Source organism: Acanthaster planci, linkage group LG07, assembly GCF_054643075.1.
Source record: "Acanthaster planci isolate LZ-2023a linkage group LG07, COTS_SCS, whole genome shotgun sequence".
Classification (NCBI taxonomy): domain Eukaryota; kingdom Metazoa; phylum Echinodermata; class Asteroidea; order Valvatida; family Acanthasteridae; genus Acanthaster; species Acanthaster planci.
Genome location: NC_141783.1, coordinates 16,093,279 through 16,118,196, shown reverse-complemented (window position 1 = coordinate 16,118,196; position 24,918 = coordinate 16,093,279). Strand labels below are relative to the sequence as shown.

Sequence of the window (24,918 nt, the reverse complement as noted above, 5' to 3'; positions counted from 1 at the left end):
ATAGCTGTCCTTTGGTCAACATAACTGTGTGCTCTTTTGGTGTGAAGAGGTTTTCCAGGTTAATGATAAAGACAGGAAACATAGGAACTGCACAAACACTTAGAGCAAACACATTCCATGGCTCACTGACTGTTTTCATCCGGATTTCTATGATGCAGTGAAGAAAGAGTTCAAATTCCAATCAGACACAAATCTGTATTTCAGTAAACCTCTTGAAAATTGCGTGAAAACTACCAAATCTGTTGAGAAAGTTGGACTTTAAGTTTGCCATTCCTCAAAGTTTTGAAAAGAAGCTGTGTTTGAAAAGAACCAGACAGAATCCTGTAAACCTGTACCCTTCACTTCAGGAATAAATTCTCAGAGAATTTCCTGCCTCCCATCCAAACAGAAAGGAATCATTTCTGTTTTACAGAGGAAACCCTGAAATTTCAATCCTAGAACATTGCATAAAGCATGAGCACGATTTTATTACAATTTTCAGACCAAGTACCTCAAGGCTATTTGTATTATTAAAACAAATCAGGCCTAGGATGGTTCCCAGCCTATTAAGTGCTTGCATGTAATTTGCTTCACTCAGAGTCATGGGGTTTTGTCCAAATTTTGACGACACTTTGTGTTTGGGGGAATACAGGCTGTTCTGTATAATATCCTCTGGTTAAACATGAAACTATTATTTAAAATTTCATTTTACCCACACTTCAGATGCTAACACAGACGGAATATGCACATGTGAATAACATCATCATTCAGACAGGTATGATAAGAAACACAGAGTTTATAATGACATAAGAACCAGTTCATTACTGGCAGTTTACCACTGAAAATGTAAAAAATTGACAACCTACGATAAGTTTGGACAAATACCTGCAGCAAGATCCAACCTACATGTACAAAACAATATTTGTTAACCCTAGAAAAATGTCTTAAACTCGTGATAAACTCCTTTTGACCATCATGTATGCAGAATTTCTCCTTTCACAGGACTTGGTTGGGCAATTTTTATGGACCTTACGAAGGGCGCCCTCAACCAACCAGAAAATAGGGAAGGAATACACAGATCATGGGCAAATCTTGGAAACAGAGCCCCACATTTACATATTCTTGTAAACCTGATTTTTTTGGGGGGGTAGGAAGGATAAAGAGGGGGTGATTTTTCTCTGATTTTCTTGAAGTGATTTCTGAGATTAACAGAAGTGATTTCTGAGATTAACAGAAGTGATTTCTGAGGCTAACAACTCTGAGTACTTTTAAGCAAATTGCTAGCTTTCATTGCGTCTCTTCAATTTTTGTTTCAGTAACTCTTTTCCCCCCTCCCCCCCAACAATTTTTTTTGGGGGGGAGGGCGGTTTACAATGTCCAAGTGCACGAAGTGTAATCATTGCAAGAACCAGTAACGACCAGTATGATGGCAAAACTGACTTTCACAAGTTATTACACTTTTTTAGATCAACACATGAGAATGATACCGGTTAAGTTTAGGTTGCCTAGAAAATCCAATCCATTGGTCAGAATAAACAATTTGCAGACTACATGTATAGTAAAATTGATACAAGACACAAACCATGGAGCTGTGGTATTTTTCTCTTACCATTTTTCTCCTTCCAACTTCAACGATAAGATTTGGCCAAAGTGTAATCTTGTGACCCCTGGTAATGTCTCCCTTCTGAGAATGGAGAATTTTCTCCGGTTCTCTTATTTGGCTATTGTAGTAAAGATGTATACTATGTGATTGCAGGAATAACATTGGGGGTGGATGGAAAGGTAAAATGGGAACAGATCCAAGAACAAATTGGAGGATACTGTCTGAGAGACAATAGGGAGAAACTGAAATTCAAAGGGAACGGTTTGGTATTTTGTTCATACTGATGGAAATATGTAACTGTTAGCTACATGTAATTTGCATCATAGGAAGGCTAAAACAGTACGCAGCTTTGCACAAAATCGACATGTTCCATCATATTTCATATTTCAAATTGTCCCAAGTTTATGGGACTAGAAAAAAAGTGCAGAGCACCTTTTCCAACAAAATATATCAACATATCTATAACAATATCGTTGGTGTGGAACACAAACAGCTCACTATGGGGACTGGTAAAAAATGACAAATATTACAAACTAGGAGAAAAAACTTGACTTGACCTCGGCAAAAGAATTATCGGTGCCTGGATCAGCTTGTGACCTGCAATCTCTTTTTATTTAATAAAAAAACCCTTCCATCTTCACATCAGCAAATTTGCGATGCCTAGAATGTGGCTGCGTTTCTCCGTACCAATATGAAATCCATCATAATGTTTTGGTAGCCCTGCTGTGTTTACACAAATCGTACAATTTATTGCTGGCAAAATGCGAGTGGCTTCGCACCGAGGGTCCGAAACCAGTCATTAGAGGTGTTGCTGTTTACACTGGACAAAAATGTGTTGACACGAAATTGAATTGAGCAAATATTCTTCCCTTCTAAAGTGCTCCTTTTGAATTTTTCGATTCTTCTCCTTCTCTGAGACATTGCCTGCTGAGTTTATTAGCCCTATCAATCTTTGTCTGAGGACAGAAATGTAAACTGTGGGGGTGTGCAAAATGATTGTTCCTGAAATGTGGAGCTTTCTTTTGGTGCTAGGCTGAAAGTTGACCACTGACTGAATGGTCTAGACCAAACAAAAACTGGCACTAATGTGGCAGCCCAGGCTCTGTTGAGAGATGCTTCTCAACAAACACAACTTTTACAAGGTACACCTGCTGGCCCCTTACCTGTAACTCATGAATGGAAGGGGGCTGTCACCAAGACGAAATTGTGAACTGGTGAACCTGAGGGCAGGGAAGGTTCTAAGAGGGTGCAAAAGACTCACGCCCCCTTCTTACCTGCCTGTCACCCCCGAGAAAAAATTGCAGTCACAGTAAAGCAGCTCTCCCTCAATGGCCTTTTTATGTATGTCGCAACCATGATTTACAAAAAAAGGCAATCTGAAAGTTTGCTTGGGATAAAAACACACCCCAGAATAACCACATACAAGAAAAGGACAACTTAACAAGTCTATAGTTTAACTAACTAAAAGTAGAAGTTGATGAGTTGATGTTTTTAGAGCTCAATACTTTACAAAGACCCTCAAATTGGACATTTGATTTAATGATTCCATCTCAAGACACCTTATTAACTGGGAAGCCATTTTTATCTTGCTTCCTGAATCTATTATATTTAATGTAATCTGTTCAATGGGGTGACGCCAGACTATTTTGGGTTCCAAACCTCACTTTCGTTTTTTTCTTAATTTGGCTTTGAACATTTAGAATATAATTCATCACAAATTTTAAATTATTCAAAATGTAAAACCGGCATTAGTTTGTAATAAACTTTTATTTCATTGCTGTTATTTTTAATCCTGGGTTCCTAAAAAAGAAAAGTTCAACACAAAAATGAACATTTCGAAATTCATTTCCAATGCACATTCAAACAAGTCAGATTCCACGGAATACATGTATGCAGTCCAAAAGTTTGAAAACTAATTTACCAAGGTTTTAGATGGTCTCAAATACCCTAGATCCTATTTCTAGGGTTTCTAAAGGTCAGTTGCAATGAAACTTGTTTCTGCAACCCCCCCCCCTCCAAAACAATTTCTCACTATAGCCATGGCCTTGCATCCTTCAAACGAAATTTCTGTCAGGACTGAATCTGGGATGCAAGGACCTGACTATTTGGCTCCAAAGTCATTCAATGGATCGATGGCTTCAAAATTAAAAAATGAGGCCAAATATTGCTTTCTTTTTCACCCTACATCACAAAGTGGGCAATTGGGTCACTAGAGCTCGATGAGTCCTCACGCACTTACTCAACTGCAGATAACAACTTTTCAGGCTGAAACAAGCAAAAGGTGCTGGTCTGACAATGCCGTGAACAATTTACAATGCAGTGAGCACGCTTTAGTGTTTTCCATACAGCCCAAACAAAGGGCTGCAAAATACCACAGTCAACAAGCTTTTGTGCAAGTGTACAGTTACATCTTGTTCTGTCAGTTCTGTACATGTACCCGCAAACTTTCCTCCTCCTAAATACCATCGATGATGATTCACTTGGTTAATCATGCAGGGGTTGCTTGACCAAAGACAACATCAATAACTGTGCAATATCTGTACAAAATTTTATTGCATTATGAAATAGCAGAAAACATGCAGGTATGTTAAAAAGTGTGGGGCTTTTCTCTTGTATCAAACCACATTATTTAATGATTTTTATGCTGCTTTTTGTCCTGCCATCAAACCCTGTACCATTACTTTGGCTTTGTTTGTTGTGTTGCGACAATGATGGAAAAGCTATGCCCGTAAGTTCTTCTCAGGTCCATCAGACCAAAAACGGCTGTCTGGCGGCGCAACAGAGGGGAGGACCATAACAGTACCACAAAAGCATCAGAATTAGGTCAGGTCCAAGGTGGGCAAAAAGTACAATGAACCCGGGTCAGCAAGAACTTGAGTCGAACCGGCTCCTGAATCCATGTCATGAGGAGTGGCAGAGACCACTAGATTTCTTCGAAGATGTTACCGCAAAAGATGCCACACATGGGTAAATAAGCAATGTCACCAGTGCACACTTGGTGAACCAATAACGAAAGTTAAAGTATCTTTGCCAAGCTTTCCAATGGAACTTTCATTTCACAAGTCAAAACACTGGAGGCAATTTGAAAAGAAAGTGCAGATATCCCTTGATAATGCTGAAAAGGACTCCCCCCCACAAGAAAATGCTAATTGTTGGAAATATTAACAACTGAGCAGCTACATATTTAAGAAAATTGTTTTACACATAGAAAAGTTTGCAACATTCTTAGCCCGTTTCACATCTCATTTCCTTAAAGACCTAGAGGCGTTAGCTTTTTGTAGCCACAGCTTCAGTGCATCTGAAGAAGTACATGTACATGTATAATGATACTAATTTGATCATGAAACAAACAAACAAACAAACAAACAAACACCCCAACATTTGACCACAAACAAAGCAGAGAAAATTATTGTACATGCATTAGAAATGGCCTGTGAAGATGTACATGCATGCAAAGATAAAAGATGACCATGTTAAATACTGGGACGAAATCGCTCGGGGTCGAAGAACCCTTAACATCATCTTTCCAGTAAAAGCTGGGCGTCCTGGCTGCTGTCTGCTGGACTTCAGGTAAAATACTGACCAATACAATAACCAAACAAATTGATCGGTACAACCAAGTACAATCATTTTTTTAAAGCTGAAAAAAGACAGTGATAGATGACCAGCCATCAACCTACTGTTCGTGTCAAGACTGGCCTTCACAACTCATCCATCTGATGACTGGTGGAAAATAAAAGAATGAAGGGACCTAGGTGACTGCAGAAACCCTATTTTAAAAGTTCAAGGTGACCCCTCAGAGCACCTGTCAGAAGGGCAACCCTGGATTGGGGTGGCTTTGATCAGCGGTCCTTATCAATCACACCATTTTGGAGGGAATGGACTATGGATCATCCGCTTGTGAAACAATTAGCTTTGGCGGCATGTCACTGACAATGGTGGCCATAATGAAAGTCCGGCAGGTACAAGCCATTGGCATGTTCCCTTTGTACACCTAACAGCTCGCTGGCTCAGCCCTGCAGACATGCAAACTACTTTGGGGTAACTTAGACACTGACCAATCTGTCTTGATACTTCAAGTGCTGAAGACCTGCTGAAGACCTTTAATACCACAAGAGTAAAGTATTAAAACAAATGGAACAGAGTCTACCAGAATCATATAAAAGACAATCAAAAAAGTATAACACTCCCACTGACCAAGGTCAGGTACTAACCACCGAGGACGATAGACTAACCACCGAGGACGATAGACTAAACACCGAGGACGATAGACTAACCACCGAGGACGAGGGAACAGCCTTTGCTCCTGTTGTGTTCTGTCCTCTGTTAAGTGGTCAAGTCAAACTTGTACGCATGCGTGGCATCTTGAAGTCTCTGATACCTGTTTGAATTCGTCAGTGTCCTGGAATCTGTATGTGTGAGTGTTTGCATTTTGAATTAAAACAAATCCTGAAATTCTGCAAAACACTGTGCTCTGGAATATTGGAAAACAGTTACACTCACCCTATTATAGTTTTCAACCTTCCATAATTACTGTGAACGACCTCTTTCAGCCTTTCACTTTTTCCCGTACTAAAAATGAAAGTATACAAAACCATTTAAAAGCCTGTAATACAGCTACAACATCAAACTCCCAATATCTCCTGATTTGCACGAGGATGAAATGAAAAGTAAGAATCACAAAGAGCTAGGAGATTTCATGCAGCATCTTCCATTATGACCAGTCAGGGTTAATGTATTATTTCCCTATAAACTGTTACCATTCAAGAGATACCAGTATTTTCCTCTGGCTGGCAAGTGATCTGGCCATTCATTCACGGAACGCCTACTCATGAAACAGAGACTCCTATCCCTATGAAAGAACTTTTGTAAATTATAAAATGTACAATGCCAACCTTGACTCTTTTTTCTGGGATACTCTCTACTGAAATGGCACCGTCAGGGCAGAAAGTACGTGTACTACTCACCTGCTCAAGGTGCAGAACAGGATTTTGAACCCTCACGGGTCAGTTCAACTCTACTCCCCCTCCCCAAAAAAAGTACTCCCTAATTCGGACAATGGACTGTGCTGGCTCTTTACTTTGCTGGTACATGCAGTTTTCCTCCATTTTAGTTAAAATTTTCTGCCTTAAATATGATTTATGGCAAGTTTTGATGATCTTTGTAGCATCAATTCATTGACAGACTAAAATTTTCCTCTAGGTCATACCAAAATTCATCATCTTAAATCAAAACAGGCTTGCCAGATAATTTTGACATACACTTCTTTACAGGACAAGTCTGTTGCTTATTACCAGTTGTTATGGGAAATCTCTGCTTCTGCAGTATGCCACTATTTTAAAGAAACGTGAAAGATATTGTGTCCTTTGAAATCCAAATCAAGTATAACTGGCATAATGTGCTCACATGAAGTAGACTGATTTCTTTTAAAGTTTTTGACAGATTTTGGTTATTAAATTTAAGGCCTTGTCGTAAAAAAGGCATTTGGCTATACAAATTTGAGTTTTGCCGTAATATCAGCAGGCATTTCAAAAAGTTGGATCACTGACCATGACTGACTTGGTGCATCTACTGTCCAATCCCTTTTTTTTACACCTAACTGATTTGATATTTGGCAGTAAAATTATGTATTCGATGATTATTCAAAATGTACAACACTATTGAAGTATGGATTGGGTAAAACTCAGTTGCTACCTCATTCCAGGGTTTTCTCCCATCTTTCTGGCACTAAAAGTGTCATCCTCATTTGCAGAGGTGTCTTCAGGCTTCCAGGCTATAGAGACTTTGCACATCTGAGAAATTCTTGATTTTATTACCAGAGAGAATTCAAATGTTGTTAGTTTACCAAGTTAAGACATCGCATTGCCCCCAGGATGCAGCTGTGGTCAACTGAGACTTTTACAACAGAAAATTTGGACTTTGGTTGTAAATAAAACTCATGTACCCCTTACAACAACTCCACCGATTGGCCCGGGCAATCTATGCGGAGCTTACATTCGAACACAAAAGCAGAGGCCATTTTACGAGGGCTTTTCTGACACAAACCTAGGCTCGGTAACTGATCATTTTTTATACATGTATATGAATGTTCATAAGGAGAAAAGGTGATTCAGAGATGAGCAGAGCCCTATAAAATGTCTAGCAGAGGGGTGGTAACCATGACAAGAAAACACCGTGACTTTTCACGGCAGCTTAGAATGTCTGTGATCGGTGTTGGTTCTCTCACAAATGAAAACGCATTTTTTGGGTCAAAGTGCCCAAACCTTGCTACACTGTTCATGAGTGGCAAAACATGGAAAACATGGAAGCATAAAAAGCTCTAAATATTCCACAATTTGAGGAATAACAACTACTGATATTGGCAACAAAACTGAGAAACCGCAGGGAGTGAAAGGAGACTTATGTCCCTTTACCTATACCTTATAAATGCATCATCTGAGTATGCAAGTGCAAAATGATTGAAGAAAATGGAAAGAAAAGATGTTCCTTGTATGACTGGAGCTCGGGGCACTAGCCAGATTGATGACCCAATCGTTTATTCCACCCAGTCGAACAAATAAAAGTGAAACAAACAAACATCTGTTACTTTTTCCTTCTTCAGATGTGACAGAGATACAATGAAGGAATAAACAATGAAGCTGGGATTTGGATTAAGAAAAAAAACACGCTGAGACACGGTGAAGGACAGAGACAAGGTGCTTCCTTGTTGCTCAGGTGATGGTGGGACTTTTGTATCACGGGCAGAAAAAATGGCCTACCAGTACGGATAGATGTAAAAAAAAAAAAGAAGCCCTTTGCGAATGAGTTTGCCCAAAAATCTCCGATTCACAATGAAGTCCCCTCCCTGCATTGTGTACTGTCCGAATACACTCTGCATGTGTCCTGGAACACCATAAAGTCAACAGTTAGTTTCTGATTTCTAAAACTGAATTTTCGTTCCTATTTCCTCCAGGCTGCCTGCCTGCAACCATTCCCTCCTTCCCTCCCCCTTTAAGACCCTAAAATCTGCACCAACCACAAAAAAACTGTCCAACTTGTTGGGGCAGATTCAGAGGCAACTGGCCCTGTTTGCATGCCAACATGTTCGGGAAGGGGTACAAAGATTAATGCCCTCCAAGCAGGGCCAGCCGGTGGCATAAATTGTCTACCTCGCCCACTGGATTAAAATTGAAAAAAAAAAAAAAATCATCCAAATAGGAGTTTGGAATACGACCAAAACTGACCAAAAAATTGACATCGGCCATAAAATAACGGCAGACGGGCCAACGCACCAAAAGAACCTATCTGGGTCTAGGGACTGCTATGTGTGTGTAATTGCCAGCATCATGATGACGGACTTGGCGCCAGATACTGTTCATTTAGAGGCCATTACCTGCCCCAATTGTGACCCCCTTAACCCACTTCCAACATCATCTGCATGAATTTTTTTCTTACTACGGCATGCAGTCGCGGCAGCACGGCTGCAAAGGTTACATCTTCGGGATTGTTCAACATCTTTTTATGGGCATCACCAGATAAGGGGTGTTTTAATGAGGAAGTCGAGTGCGTTACAAAGTTCAAGTTGAGACAATTTGTAGGGGAAGCACTCTTGAAATCAAAACAGAGAAGCTCGTAACTTTTCAGGAGATCTGGGTCCGGGGAAGAGACTTTGCAGAAGTCGGCATGCAGAAGTCTCTGGTCAAAAGCTTTCTAGGTTATTCTCCTTACAGAAGGCCTCTGATTACATGTTACTTTCACACAAACACTTGTACTGCAACAAAAGGAAAAAAAAACAAGGAATTCCCTCCTCACAGTGCCACAATGGTCAAAATTCTTCAATTTTCAAAGAAACGTGTAATCAGTGGCACTCCCAAGGTTGTTAGCGGGGAGACGGGGCTCGGACCAGAATTTGCTTCCAAACTGGTTAATGATGGTCAAGTCAAGCCCCCCCCTTACTCAGTTACGCTAGAGGGGACTGGGATATGTACATGTAAGCAATATCAGAGCTGGAAGTGTAACATATAGGTTGGAAATTTGATTTTTCAAGCCCAACGCAGCATTGGCTTACATTTGTTTCGAGCAAAACCGGGCTTTTCGGGGCGAGTTCAACCTGGAGACGACCCCGAACAATTTTCAATCCGGTTCAAAAATCTCAACCCTGGTCCAGAGCAGGATTGAGATCAACCCTGGTTGAAGTAAATCTCAGGGTTGATGCTGGGTTGGCCCAGTGGCTGAAAATGAAAAGTGTGGATTCGACCCTTCCTCAACCCTGCTTCAACTCTTGAGATTTGTCTAGTGTAAAAAGGCCTAAATACAGACAAGTCCTGGTTGCATGAAACGTGTATCATTACCACTGTGATCGCCGCCAGTGGAACGATTTCCAAAGTGGGGCAGGGGCCAGTTGTTGGACAATCAGGCATCAGCCATTAAGCCCTACCCCATCAAAGGACCTGCAAAGAGAAGGGGGGGGGCAATATCCCCAGTCAAAAATTGGGAGTGCCACTGGTCCCCCTGGCTATCCCACTTCCATTGCCAGTGACTGATAAAATCCAAAATGTCCCTTTAGCACCAGATATAACCTGAAGGACCATCTTCGGGACAGGACACAGCAGGGTTAAGCAAATTAGGCTTAATTTTTATTTCCTTGTTTTGTTGTTGTTTTTTTGCTCGATAAATCACAGGCTGGTGTAACACTACAAGAATAACACATGAAATGTGCGAATCTTGCACTCAGTGGATGAGAGTGGCATCCCTGATGAATGCTGACTTTTCTTTAAATCAGACACCGTTTCAACCAGTGTTGACCAGGTCTTCCTTCTAGACTCCACAAGGAACAACTAAAAGGTTACTTTTTCAAATCCTAACATTTCAGTGGTTTCTTTGGAGGACCTTTATTTCATTTATGCACGTTCTACAAGATGACTGCGGACTTGTCACAAATAACAGTCTTCTGATGCTATGCCAATCCTGCACCTTTGTTTCACAAGCAGGATTCTTAACCAGTTAATGTCAGGTATTTTTACCTTGAAAGAGCTCCCTGGGGTGGTGTTTTTTTTTTCATTGCAAATTCTTCAACCTTGCAGTTTATTGCTAACCCAACCAAGCACAATGCCTTAATACGTCAATCGCGGAAATGAAAGAGGAATTTTCAAACAGAGTGTATACATCCTCTGTGGAACAAATAAGGAAAACTGTGTGTTTTAGCACGTCATCCGGCGGCAAGTGGTTAATAGAAAATGTTTCTGCCATAAAACGGACGTGTCATATAAATTGTTACATTACAGTAACCAAATCACTAACAATATTTGGCACATTTTAAAAGTTCCATTTGAGTTGTAAACAGGACAACACATGAACTACTGCAACATTCTTGGTAAACCATTTTCAAAGCAATCCTACATACCTATTGTATCTGAGAGTTTCTCGATTGGGCTTACACTTACCAGTCTAATCCAAAATACCAGAGAAGCTTGTAAGACATCTCAAACTCCAGAGAAATGTACAATATCCAAGGCCTGCAAAAGAGAACCGAAAATGCATAAACTACCTTACTTTTTATCTGGACTAATATGAAAAGAAACCGATTTAAACAAGTACGTAGGAAACTTCATAACCGTCCCATAGCATTGAGTGCAGAGCACAATGTACTTATTGAACAACCAGACAGCTCGACCTTTTTTGCTGAAACGTGAAAGGTTTGTTTGTCTATCTTCTGAAAAATCTTTTTACCATTCGCTGGCAGTCATCCCTGGAAAAAATGTGTCAAACTTGAAAAATGTGTCAAACCTGTCAATAAAGGTGTCAAACCTGTCAAAAAAGGTGTCAAACCTGTCAAACATGTGTCAAACCAGTTAAACAGTAAAAGCCAACGAAATGAAGTTATTGGGCTAGTAGAATCGGAAAAGAAAAACTGTTTTAAATGAGAAAAAGGTAATGAATACAAAATGAAAATAATGAAAACAAATTTATTTATTATTTTTTCTCTGTTAATGTGTGAAAAAGTACTTGTTTACAGAAGTAACAGGGAATTTGTGACATTTAAAACAGTGCTTCCAAGAATGAAAATCAGACCTCAATCTTTAAGTCTTTTGCCTACCCTAGGCTAACAAACCTTTGAGAAATTTTGTGAACAAGGCACGAGCTTGGCAGACTCACAACCCATAACCTCTTGCTTACTAGTGCAGTCAAATGAGCCTTTATTTGGCAAATGGCAAAACCAAACAATCAAATTTACATATCCTGATGCCAAAAAGGTTGCAGTGAAAAAGTTCATAACAATCTTACAAATTACAACATAACATTTCGAACCCCAAGGATTGTTAATTTTTTAAGCCACGTCTATAAAATCTAATGATGTACACCAATGCAAGACACCGAGAGATTATCATGCACTCACTGTGGACTGCAGCAGTGTTGGCATCATGCCAGCAACTGTTCAACATAACTGCCCTATTACGGTGATTTTTCTAATGCCATCTGGCATAATGATTCCATCATTTCTGGTCTGGTGTCTCCCTCCCCTGACTCTACACAGTGTAGTCATCCCGTGGTGGGATCGGTCTACAGACACCATGCATCAGTTCCATCTCGTCCATGATGAAGGAGGAGAAAGACTTGGTTGGCACATGCATGCGACAACCAATGGTGGTGGAAGTGGGGGAGGGGGGGATTTTTGACTGGGGGCCTGCCCTCCCCCTACCTTTTGCAGGTCCTATAATGGTGTGGGGCTCAATGGATCAAGCCCTTAATGGCTGATGCCTGATGGTCTAACAACTTGACCCCACCATGAAAATTGTTCTGCCACTGGTGCGGCACCACCGTGATGCGAGCCCTATGGCTCGTGCCCAGGCAAAGATCCCACAATGGTCATGCATGCTCTGCATTATAATGCCCACAAGCGAGCAATGTGTTGGCGCGACTCCTGGAGTTACCCTGTAAAAACTGGCCTGACTGGATGCTGCTGCTATGTAACAAAGAACCATCTCTCATTCAGGCACTGAGTCTGAAGTCAAAAGAGTTGAGTAACTACCAACAACAACTTACACATGCAGTCACAGTTATAGCGAAAACTCTCACTTAATGAACTTGAAATAAAGCGTGAACAAAAATCTCATTAGATTTTAGCAGTACATCCCAAATACACACATTCCCAAATTACAACCCGGTAAAAGTGTTCAATGCAGACCTACATTTTGGGACTATTCCCCCTCAAAATGTGACAGTGACCTGTTCAACCGAATTTCTGTCCCCATCAAAAGTTAGAAAAGAGGGAAGTATGTGAACTTTTGTACAACTGAAAGGTTTTTGTGCCTTGGTACTAAAGTCCTTTCACATCTGTCAAGTAACCCCCAACACAATACAGACCACATAGGTTATCAATCATTTAAGCATTCTGATGGGGGGAAGATAGCCGCCGGCCAGTGTTGTTGATCAACTTGTTCAACAACAAAATTGAAATGAGAGGATTGGTATAAATCCCTGTGCTTTACTGGTCCCTTTGCGAGCTCACATGTACTGGGAAGAGTACCAGAGGAGTCGTGTCTAAAAAAAAACACTTCAGATGTGTGCAGTATGTGCATGTATCCGCATTGTGAAAAATGCTATTAAAAGGATTTAATTACATGTATGGGCCTACATGAAGAAAATGAACCTACTTGAAGGTTATCCGAACTGCTGTGTTAGTGACAGAGTGTATTTTCCCTTGAAACTCTCAAAGAAAAGTTAGAAGAGATAATGTTGAAAGTTGAAGCAATCAAAGAAACTTTCTAGACTCTGAAACCTGGATTATGATAAAGATGCCAATGACTTGCCACAATTCAGGGAACCTTATTTCGATGCAAAAAGAAATATGTTAGTGTCCATTGGCTTTTGGGGGCAAAAGTACAACAACGAGCAAATACAATGTTCTTCGTTATTTCAACGATACCGCCGATTTCATTTTAAAGTGGGGCGCTCAATTTCAGCACAAACATTTTGTTTGCGCCCGCTCCAGATACAGAGGCATGGAAATAGGGGGATCCATTACAGCAAACCAACCCGAGCGGCTGAAACATTACCCTAATCTAGCCTACATCAGATCCAGCACTGACGTTAACTGTGCTGGCTAGCAACCGACATTCCGAGCCAATTCACAATGTGCAGCGGTGCAAAGTTGTGTTTGTAATGGAGCCCCGAACTTTATATGTCTTCCCAGCCCTTTCGCCTGACATGGAATCCTCTCCGAGTTGTACTGGGGCAGGAAAACACTTGATGAATTCTGAGCCTGATGTCCTAGACTTCAAGAATCAAAGACCAGCCACACCTTTTCTCAGCACTTGAGTTGCAATTTGCAAAGTACAAAAACTGCTAATGTGAGCAAGCAGCAATATACTCAAAATTACCCATTTACATGGTAAACTATGGTTAAAGGGAACCGTTTCAAACAAAGTACCGCCTAAGGCTAATGAGTTAAACAAAATTCAGTGGTAAACTGGCAACAAGTAATATGCATGATTAACAACAAACATCACATGCCCTCTTGCTTTGTTTCTTTTTTGTAGGATTTCTACAAAATCAAGCCAATAACAAGTGACGTGTTGACCAAACTAACACAGTTTTTTGTTGAACTCAGAAAAAAACTCTGTTTCATAAAAATGGGCGACCAGAAAAAATGCTTTGAGGCAAAATGTATGAATGTATACAGTCTGTAACTGGCTTAAAACTGGACACTGCTTAGACAGGTACAAATTACTAAGCAAAATTGTCTGCTTAGCTACAACATTAAATTAAATGGCTGTGCAGTTTGGGATTGAAGAAAGGTGTATTAGTCTTCAAGTTGGCATCAATTTAGGTTCCCCAAAAACAAACAAACAAACAAACAAACAAACAAACAACCCAACAAACACCCCAACAACCCAACAAACAAACACACAAACAAACAAAAAGGACACTCTGACCTGCCCGAGGTTGAACAATTGCAGCATTTAGGCCGCACGCAGTCATCCTGTTTTTGTGTACTGGTTTGTGGTTCAATTCCTACATGAGCCAAGAAAATGTGTGACTGAGTTCCTCACCAGTGTGGCTTTTGCTTAAAATTATTTAAGAAATTTGTTTTTTCTTATTTTGTGCTGCTTGTACTAGAATGAACATGCAGACATTACTCCTTAGTTTCCAAGTTCTGGTCTGTGGTTTGATTCTTACCACACCACTTGGATTTCTGAATTTTTTCTAAGTTTTTGTAGAATTTGTTTACAGTCAAATATCAAGGTTACCTTGTTGAGTTTTATTTTTTAAATTTTATGGTCTTTGTACGTTGAATATGCGTGCAATCACCCGACACGTAGAATCATGAAACATTTGTTGCACGGTAAGGCCTCAACTTTTTGTTTGAACACTCAATCACATCAATCATTATCAGAAAAATGTTGATAGCTGTTAGCTCTCATGGCCTACAACATTGCAGCCGTCACTTAGCCCAGATACATCTAACTCATGATTTGTTAGCCTCAGGTGTTGAACAGAGACCCACGACTGGGCAATAATTTCTTGTCATAGTTGCATTTTTTGGTGGGGTGTTCATTTGTTTGTAAGATGCCAAGATTTGCTACGTGTTACAACTCTGTTCTCGGGAAAGGGTGTCGTGACAAGAGAGGTAACTCAGTACTGCATGCGTGCGAAATACAAAGTGATGGATTATGGGTTACCAAGAAAACCTGTTTTGCTAATTGGTTCATTACCCTATTTCACCCCGGTAATTCAAGGTTAAAATGTTGGGTTGTTCCCTTTTGCATACATTCGTCCATATGGAGGTCCAATACATCTCCATGCAATGGCAATATTTCACAATCCTTATGAAACAGTAAATCCTCAAGATATTACTTACAAACAATATTTCAAACCTTAGTGCTGACTGAGAGGTTTTTTGTTGTTTTTGTCTATTTTTTTTTTTTGTGGCTTTTGGGGGAGAGTTGCTTCTTGAATAATCCAAGGGTTCAGTTTGTTACAATTTTGACACACAAAAGTTCCAGCACGTTAGTTTAAATGTGATATGACTTGAAAGGCCGACCACCAATTTTTTTAAAAAAAGGACAGAGCAACCATACAACTTTTCCAGTGTAGTGTGTACCAGCAAGTTTTGTAGCTAAAGTCTGTTCCACTGATAACAGAAGCAGAGATTCTAGCCACATGGAGCTTGAGTCACTGAAATAATTCAGTTTGTTTAGCCGAACAAACACCTCCTTTTACCCTGAATAAACCTTTTCGACACATGCATTATGGGTTTCGATGACAAACAAGCAATGCATTTATTTATATTACAAATAAATTATTTATAAATAATTTTGTGAAGGCTTATTCGGTGAAAGTGTCATTAACGACTTCAGGAACAAGTGAAGGTAGCAGGCGTTAAGTCTATAATATTTATGGCCTTTCTGGTTTGTGTTTCGGTCCATCCAATGAACCACTTCTGTCACTTCTGTCGTTTCTCAACCAAGTAACCAAATGGGAATTTTCCAACCAATCGATCAGTGATATGTTTCCAAACATAATCTTTGATATTGAGTGTTTTCTGGTCATTGGTTGTTATTCAAAACCCAGCAGCAGCGTGAACCTAAACATTAATTTGAACTGGCCTAAAAACAATCAAAACTATGAGAAGTTTCCAGGCCTGTGACTTTAGGCAAGGATTTACACTTACTAACGATAAACCATGTAGTGCATGAGGAAAAGCAGCATCAGGGAAACAGTCAATACCATTTTAAAAAGCTGCCGCTTCCATTAATTAAAAAGGACGATAAACTATTTTTTCTTCACGTGGCCTAACACAGCGTCGACTTGTCTGGGCTGTACGATCTGTCTCGCGTGCGCCCGCTCACGTTAGATGGAGGTGTCAGCCACCCATTCAGGTTAAACTAGCGAGAGTAATACTTCAAGGATTTATGAAACATTCTGGCGAGAAATTAAATCTATGCAACCTGTATCGGAATCAGTTCCATATTATACGGACAACACTTAATGCCCCTGTGCACAAACCTATGTGAGACTTGTCTGAAAAAAAAACCCACGTATTTTATAAGTAAATGTTTTGGAAATTTCTCAGCTAAATTTCACTTTCTGGGACATGTTTGGGAAAATTAGTGTTGTCCGTATATGGAACTCTTTCCCTTGTATCTTCAAAACAACTGGGTACAAATTAAATGTAGGCCTATACCTTTTTGTTCTCTGTGACTATTTTTTATATACCACACAGGTGCTTCCTCTTGAAGTATTTGGTCGGATTTGACCGCGACTTTCCCAAACGCCCCTGATCGATCCTGCGTGCGGGCTGATTACGGCGGTAAGAGGGCGGTATTTACTTGTAACGTGCTCCTGGGCCGTTTTCCAATACTAAACTTCGGCTCCGTCTCAGGCTTCAACTGTTTTTTTTTTTTTTTTTTTTACTACCTGACTTTGAAGCTGTAAGCGCACTGATTAGTCTAATAGTGCTACAAAACATCAGATAAGATGCAATAGAGCAAAAAATTACAGTAAGCCATTTTGATTTAAACGGGGATTGGTTTCGGGGACGACGCCTGAGACGGAGACGAAGTTGAATATCGGAAAACGGCCCAGGTTCATTTTTGTTCGGCTACTTTTTTTTTTTACAGAGGGCGCTATGCACAAATAGCGGACAACTTTTGGCCCAAGCTTTTTCAATGTACCTGTAGCTACAATCGCGGACAAATCTCGTTGGGCCTCTAATCCCCATACCCCCTTTCAGTGTTGGTTCTATGCGCGGTCTGCGCTCCGGCTGGACATGGCAACATTGATCGGGGGAATGGGAGAGGCTGGAGAGCGTATGGCTATTGCCAAGTGTCCCAACAATTTTGTCCAGGATGGTAGTCTACATCGAGGCTCGGTTGATTCAGGATCCGCACCAGCGTACGTCCACAGCCCAGAAACCATGCATAGGGCCTTCCAAATTCACAGTAAATGCAAAGATATTCCATATTTTAGTTATGTAATGCCGTTAACTGGTCTCATAGTACAACATTGACTCATATTTGAACGGGACTAAAGAACCAGGGACGGAAAAAGTACATTGACAGAGTGGGAAAAAGATTACTTGAGCACGTACTACAGAGTCATGAACGACGGTGTTTCGCAGTGGCTTTGCACACAATGTAAATACCCGCGATCAAGATACTTTGGATTTGAGGTTTCAGTTGGCGACATCGATGGCTAGATACTGCAAAAGAGACTGCAAATAAAATCTTGGAACAGATTCGCAAAGCTATGACACAATGCCAGACAGATGACAAGCGCATGGGTTTCTAAAAGGTTCGAAATCGTCAATGAAACACCTGACGTTTTAGACCCCTTCCCTCGTAACCGAGTCATATGCAGCAAGGTATGAGACGGAGAGAACCCCCCTGCTTTGTGTTGGTCATTGTCTGGCAGGAATCTGGGGAATTCCTTTCAGACATCTTGGGGGGATGTGTTAAGTAACAATAATCTGGAATGTGTATAGGGATTGGACATGTTGGGGGGGTACCCCTCGGTCTCATTTCTTGCTGGGTATACACCGAGTGCATGGCTTACGCAAAGGCGACAGGATTTTTCCGGGGTAGCCTAACTGAGGGTGAGGGATTAAAGCACTTATTATTGAACAACAAACTGACATATATTAAGGAGATCGATTTCGCTATATTTTCAAGCAAATTGGTGATTTTTGCGACATGCCTCTATTAGTCCTATGGCGCCGGTATTCGTTACATCTAAAAGAGGGGTGAAAGGTCACGTCATATCCCTTCAAGTTGGTACATTTTCTTTAAGTTTATTTACTGGTGTGAAATTTTTATTCCAAACTTTTCTTCAGTACTTTGAAAAGGTTCCCTGGGCATTCTTGCTTAATACATGCGATGGCTGAGGTGCATCGTGTCTGATGTTAAACTATGTAATGGCGAACGTCTATTCAGCCAAGCTGGCGGCGTAACTTTTTTCCTAGGAGGGTCACGGGCTATTATCATATATGGGCATGATTAACTGCAAGCTCGGTCAATTAAGTGGACACTTGGAAAATTAGGTTAGAAAATAAATTTCAGGCTTTACTTTCCTATTATAAAACATCCTTTTACCAAATAACCCCCCCCCGAAAAAAATAACTGCATACATGTTTAACATGTATACTCAAACCCTTGCCTTGCCATGCCGAATACAAATTTAGCGCTCTTTTAACTGAGCTACTGTGTAACTGGCCGTTGTTGGTAATTTTGTTGTAGATTATGCTTAAAAGTTCGTCCACCCAATTATGATAATTGCCCCCAATCTTTTTACGAAAACGCATGCGAAACAGTTCAGATACCCCCATTTTATTACAATTACCCCTGACCCTCCAAGGAAAAAAATTATACAAGCTGGCGACCATAGCTTTACTTTCACTGATGTCCTGATATTCTAACCGATAGATAGGATGAGCGTTATGCATGTCAACATAATGCATATTCTCTTCAAATAACCTTTTGTTGTTGACAAAGCAAAGATTAGATATTACGGATACACTCACGCGAGGATGGATTCCGCATACAGAGTTGGATACAATTGTCATATCCGACTCTTAAATTTAGTTGCGTAACAGAGCACTGCGCGGGACGGCTGCCTGTGTCCCCCCGGCCAGGTAACAGCTACGCAGGGTGCACCCTCGTATTTAGGCCAGAAATATGTTCGCCAAGCTCATTAATAAAAGTTATACACTCAAATATTCTATATTAGAGGGTCCTGAGAGCCATGGAACTGGGGAATGGAAGAAATATGAGACTGAACCTCTGGGTCGGACTCAGGGCTTCCAATTCTGAGCAATCAGGTCCGAAAGTGGCACTATTTGAGCCATTTTGCAGAGGGATGGTTTTTCAAAATGGCTACTTTTCTGGAGAGGGACATTTTCTGCATTTGAGGGGTGGTCTGCTTCTGGTGAAAATTTCTCAAAAATTCACAGGTCAATCCCCCGAAATTGAAAGGAAATGAAAGATGACATGTGGAACATCATTTTTCTGTATAGCCTGAACACCTGTGAGAGTTGTGAGTATTTTTAAAATATTTGTTTAGTATGAGGATTTATCACTACAGTCTATGGGAATTTATTTCTAGTGGTGCACCCCGCAGAGCGCAGGCCGTAAATATTGAAGTGCGCCCTCTGTTGGCGAGGTGCATCACTAAGTACAGAGGGCACCATTGTAACGGTCGGCGCGGCCGATCGGTCCGAATCCGGTTCTGAATCTTTACATGCAGTTGGCAAGGCATCCATCTGGAAACATCACATCTACTTGATGGATTAGAGCGCAGAGGTGGAGGAGTAATCTATACAGCTTATATGAAAGTGCAAAACAATTGGATGAGTTCCACCCTAAACGTGCTAAAGGAGAGATGTTTCAATACTATTGTTTTGGGGAAAAAACTACTGCTGAGTGAAGATTCTGGTTCTGGCATACAGATTAGATTTTGTTGATTTCCCTGAGATGAGCGGGCATTTTGGATTAACAAAGCTAAAGGCGTCTGCTGGTACATCTGTGTTGTTCAGGATCTTATGGAGGATTGGTCTTCTACTAATTTTACTTCTTTGTTCGAGAGTGAGCCATCCATGATTTTTAAGAAGTGATGTGTCAGTTCCTGTTGATTGTGCTTAAGGCGTTGTAGATAAATCCAACTGCATGCCTTTGGACTCGTTCAAGGTAATGAGTATATGCTTTTAGGTGAGGATCCTAACAGAAAGAAGCACGCTCTAATAAAGGACGAACCAAGGTTATATCATATTTCTTGATTACTCCCCAAATCTTCTCGGATTTCTTAGCCACACTGGGGACGTCTCTTGACAAGGACGTTACTGGTGACAGCAACCCTCTACAGATCTTGACCCACAAAAACTGGTAAACAATTCGAGTTGGTCCCTGGGTTACTATGGGCAGAATCATTGGACTTCTTAGGGCTGAATTTCAAGAGCCCCTTTAACTACCATCTTCCTGAAGTTGGTGCTTCGGCAGATGAGACAGTTATCTGCAAAAAGACGAACTGTGGATGATAGGTTCACCAGTCAGTTATATAAATCAGGAAGAGCAATGGTCCCAGTAAAGAACCTGGGGGGACACCTGATGTAAGTGGGGCTAACTCCGACACCCGCCCTTCAACAGTTGCTTTGGGAACGCCTGAGTTCCTATAATCCAGGTAAGTAGGGGCCGGTAATTCCATCTAATGGCAAAACTTGAGCATATAGGAGATAGTGAGTGAACACCTTATCAAAAATGCTTCAGAAAAATCCAATATTGCTGCATACAGTCTTCGTCCTATGTGATCATTCTTTTGGCCTACGCCATGGAGGGTTGTGGTTAACTGGGTTTCTGTAGACCACCTGACCCTGAATCCGTGTTGATTATCATCACGAGTGAAAAGATGCTGTACTTCTCTAGGCGTGTATTGCATTAGTCGTCACGTTTCGTTCGTCACGCATTGATGCTTCGCTGAAAAGTTGCTTCCGACAAAATTAAGGTGGAAATTTGTAGACATCATTAGACTGTCGTCTACAAAGTGTGTTCCCCCGCATACTATTCCACAAATTCCTCACTTAAACACGGGCCGGGCTAGCCTGACGTCTTCCGGAACACCGTCAACTCTTACACCTTTTTAGTTCTACACAACGGCGATGTTGGTAAATGTTAAGAGGTATTCAGATGATGTGTATGTGTTATACACTTAAGCCCTCTTTAAGATCAGTTGTATCTGTCTTGGATATCAAGTGTATTTTCGTCTTTTAATTTCTGTACGTTTCCGGTACGTTTCTATTCTTAATTCTGCCAACAGAATAATTTCCGTATTTTATGATGCGGACGATAAATTTGTAATCTAATCTAATTATGTCAGTCAAATTACACTGGTGTGGACTTTTGTGCCAACATCCTGCTTTCACTGTTGAAAAGGCAAGCAAAATATGTTCTGTCGATACGGTGCGTTCCATTTACATTAGCCTCAATACATCGTTCCTATCCTTATGACGCTGAGTAGAACGGCCAACCCAGCAGACTTACTCTCATCAAACTCGAGTAGCTCGGAATAACTGAAATATTCCCAAAAGAAGGCATGAGTTGGTGTCTGCTTCCTATTTCTTGAAGGCGCTATTTACACTTCACTGGGCCACTCCATTCACAAAGTTGGTCTCTTTATTGGGCATCATCAGTCTGAAAATTGTCCAAATCCAGAGATTGCGGTGTCATCGGAACAAAATTATTACTTCTTACTTTTATTTACTTTTTTGCCAGCGCGGCATCCCGCTAGTCGCTGAAAATTCCCGGTGACCCACTTCAATGGAAGGAAGCATGCTGTGGGGTTTTCAACGGAGCGGCGGCTCACGGTCACCGATCAGTGGCTTACCGCCACTGGCGGAATTCTGCCACTTCAAATGGCCATGCGTTGGCTGCGCTATCATGGTAACTGATTCGTCTAATTATGTCCTACTTACACGTGGTGTTGACGGTTAATTTTCAGCTCTTATTGGAAACATTTTGGTTTTAAAGTTTTCCGTCCCCGCAAGTGGCAATTACCTAAAATGAAGTCTTGCGTATTACCTACAAGACAGAAAGGGACTGGCCAACGTCACCTGTCTTGACATTTAATTTCTCGTTATTTAAAAAGCGCAATGACTCTTCCAAAATGTAGGGACCCCGTGATGTCGTTCGCTAATCCCATTCGGGTGTCTCATAGCTAGGTTTTCTAGACTTCTAGAGTGGTCAAGATCTGTGTATACCGAGACCCAGTGAAACGAGACAAGCTTTTGAAACAACCAAGAGTTTTAATCACAATCACAAGACTGTCCCAAGTCAGGAGCAAAGAAGTTACATAGAAGAATATATAAAACCAAAGAAAAATTCAAAAGTAAAGAGCGGGCATCACCGTAACTAGATCTACAATCACCAAGAGTACATTAACCTAATGATTGATGTACATGTAGGTCTAAAGTTGATCCCTGTTGTTAGGCCTATCTAGCGGGTTTGAGCTATTAGTCCACTTAAGAGCCAGGTTTTAATGGCAGTATGGACATTATGGTCGTTTTTGTGGACTAAATTTTTATTCGCTTTTAGTTGGTTTTTGTTCTTTCCCTCGTGACGGGAAATAAATCTGGTGGGGTCTAAGCGAAGCACTAACGTCCCAAAACTCCTCCCAATATGACTGCATCGATAAAAGTACACAAATTCTAAAGTCCTGCGTTACAGAGCCGAAAGGTAAAAGGTCACTAATATGGAACCCTCGCGCGGTCCGCCTTTGGGGATTGTACATGGGCCGTCCTGTCACATCCGATAATTTTTGGAAGAGTAATTTCTAACTGGAGCCACCCCAAGAAACACTCATGTCGGAATGTTCCCTTTGTCCTCCTCAAGTGGTATTTAGGAAAAGTCACCTGGAGATGGGTAAAAAAACGAATTCCATTAACGACCTTTCACTTCCGGCAGTATCGTTTCCAGGTCGCCATATTCACGCACGTTTGTTTTCATCCCCTGTGCTTACGTGAAAACGAGATTGTACAGAGTTGCAAAGATAACATACATGTACCTGCAGTCAATGGGCTCTCGATTCAGTCGAGTTGACCTGACGCAGTTCTTGTCAGCAAAGGTTAGATTACACATTAGAATCATTCGTAAAAGGGTCCATAAACTGATAAAGAACGTACGCACGAAATGCCGACTTTTCAGCCCCCTCCTCTATACGCATGGCGTACGCAGTGGCTCCACCCCCCATACACGATATGCATTCCACAATTCCGGAAGACGCTGCCAGTTTTTGTGTCAGGAGTAATATGTTGCGGTTTACATTAATAATGGGCATTGGCACGGGAGGATAAATAGTGGGGTAAACGGTGGGGTAACTTAGTTATCTCGTTTAAACGACATAGTTATCTCGTTCAAACAACATAGTTATCTGGTTTAAACGACTTAGTATCATGTTTAAACGACCTATATGTAGGCCTAGATATGTCGTTGAAACAAGACAACTGTGTCATTTAAACGAGCTAAAATATTTTTTTGCGTTGGCAGTAGTACGCTTCCGTTGGATACTGTGTTTGAATTTCGACGCATTAAAGCTGATTCTACAGTATTTATTTGCATGAGTAAGCGTATTTTGCGTACGGTACGCACTGGGATGAACCCCCACACACACCTCTGTGCGCATGGTGTACGCAATGGCACCACCAGCCCCCTCCCCATGCGTACAAATATGTACTTTATGGACGGCCCCAAAGCAGGTTATTGCTTTCAGTTTATTTCCTTATAGATTACAAAATCCTTAAGATAGTTTGGTCTGCTTTTATTTAGGGTTTCACCGAAAGGTTAAATACCATATACCAAGTATAATTCCGAAACTGTTCATCTGCGCATGAGACCACCGAATTGCACTGTTTTTCATGTATTTTTATTTTTAGATTTTTGGAAGTGACAGGTAAATTTTGGCAGGATATTTCTCTTTTAGGTCAGGTAATTTTTAGTTTCAGTAAATTGGTAGGCCCGTTGTTGGCAAATATTTTACAACGGGCCTTATTACAAGTTGAGATTTTAAGACGGAACTTAACAAAAAATACTAAAAATTCTAAAATTTTTGCACGTTATTTTTTTCTATCCAAGGGTTCCGGAAGCGCGCCATCAGGAGTCAATCTCAGGCTCCATTGGCCGGGAGCTTAAATTAAAAAGAAACTGACGACGCTATCTAGCTACATTGGAACAAACTCATCCTCCCAGTGCATATTCACCAGTTTGTTAATTAATTACTGTTGTTGTGTTGTGTTGTTTGGTTGGGGTTGTGGTTGGGTTGGATTGGGTTAGGTTAGGTTGGGTTGGGTTGGGTTGGTTTTTTCATCTCATTTCCTTTCTACTATTTGTATTTCTGATGGAGTCTTGGATGTTATCATGGTAATGTGATATCGAATTTAATGTTATCCCCAATCAACTAAAGACTGTGTAAAATTGAAGAAAAAGTTTTAGATTTATAGAATAAAAGCCTAATTGTAGCTACGATCTCGCCGCTTCGTACTGATAGTACAAAATCAAGCATTTCGTATTGTATTCTTTTCATAAAGAAAATTTCACTCAATGCGGAACTTCAGTTTTTGTATTAATTGCAAACTTTAAAATTTCAAATACAAGTCAACCCAAATTGGGTTTGAATCAAAATGCTTTAAACCAAACCAAACAAAACAAACAGAGCCGGACAGATTACAAATCTAAGCCTGTTTGTTTCTAAGTTACACCATGGAGGAAGGAAAAGACTGAACGAACTTCTTCGGTCAGCTTCGTCATTTTTCACCGTGACATCTCAGTTTTCATCCAAATTCCCCCCTGCCGACTTGAACACTACACTCGCTCCAT

At 40.8% G+C, this 24,918-nt stretch overlaps 1 protein-coding gene across 7 annotated transcripts in view; it reads right to left on the bottom strand.

Annotated features, from left to right (window-relative positions):
* Positions 1–24,918, bottom strand: part of LOC110980221 (centromere protein P-like) — a 124,427-nt gene that overhangs the window by 97,760 nt on the left and 1,749 nt on the right. For 6 of the 7 annotated variants that reach the window (XM_087138643.1, XM_087138642.1, XM_087138641.1 and 3 more), the window contains exon 2: positions 11,005–11,076. The gene's annotated coding sequence lies outside the window, so the exon portion shown is untranslated. Of the gene's footprint in view, positions 1–11,004; positions 11,077–16,748; positions 16,845–24,918 lie in introns of those variants that run through there. The other variant, XM_022236683.2, reaches the window with a different exon arrangement.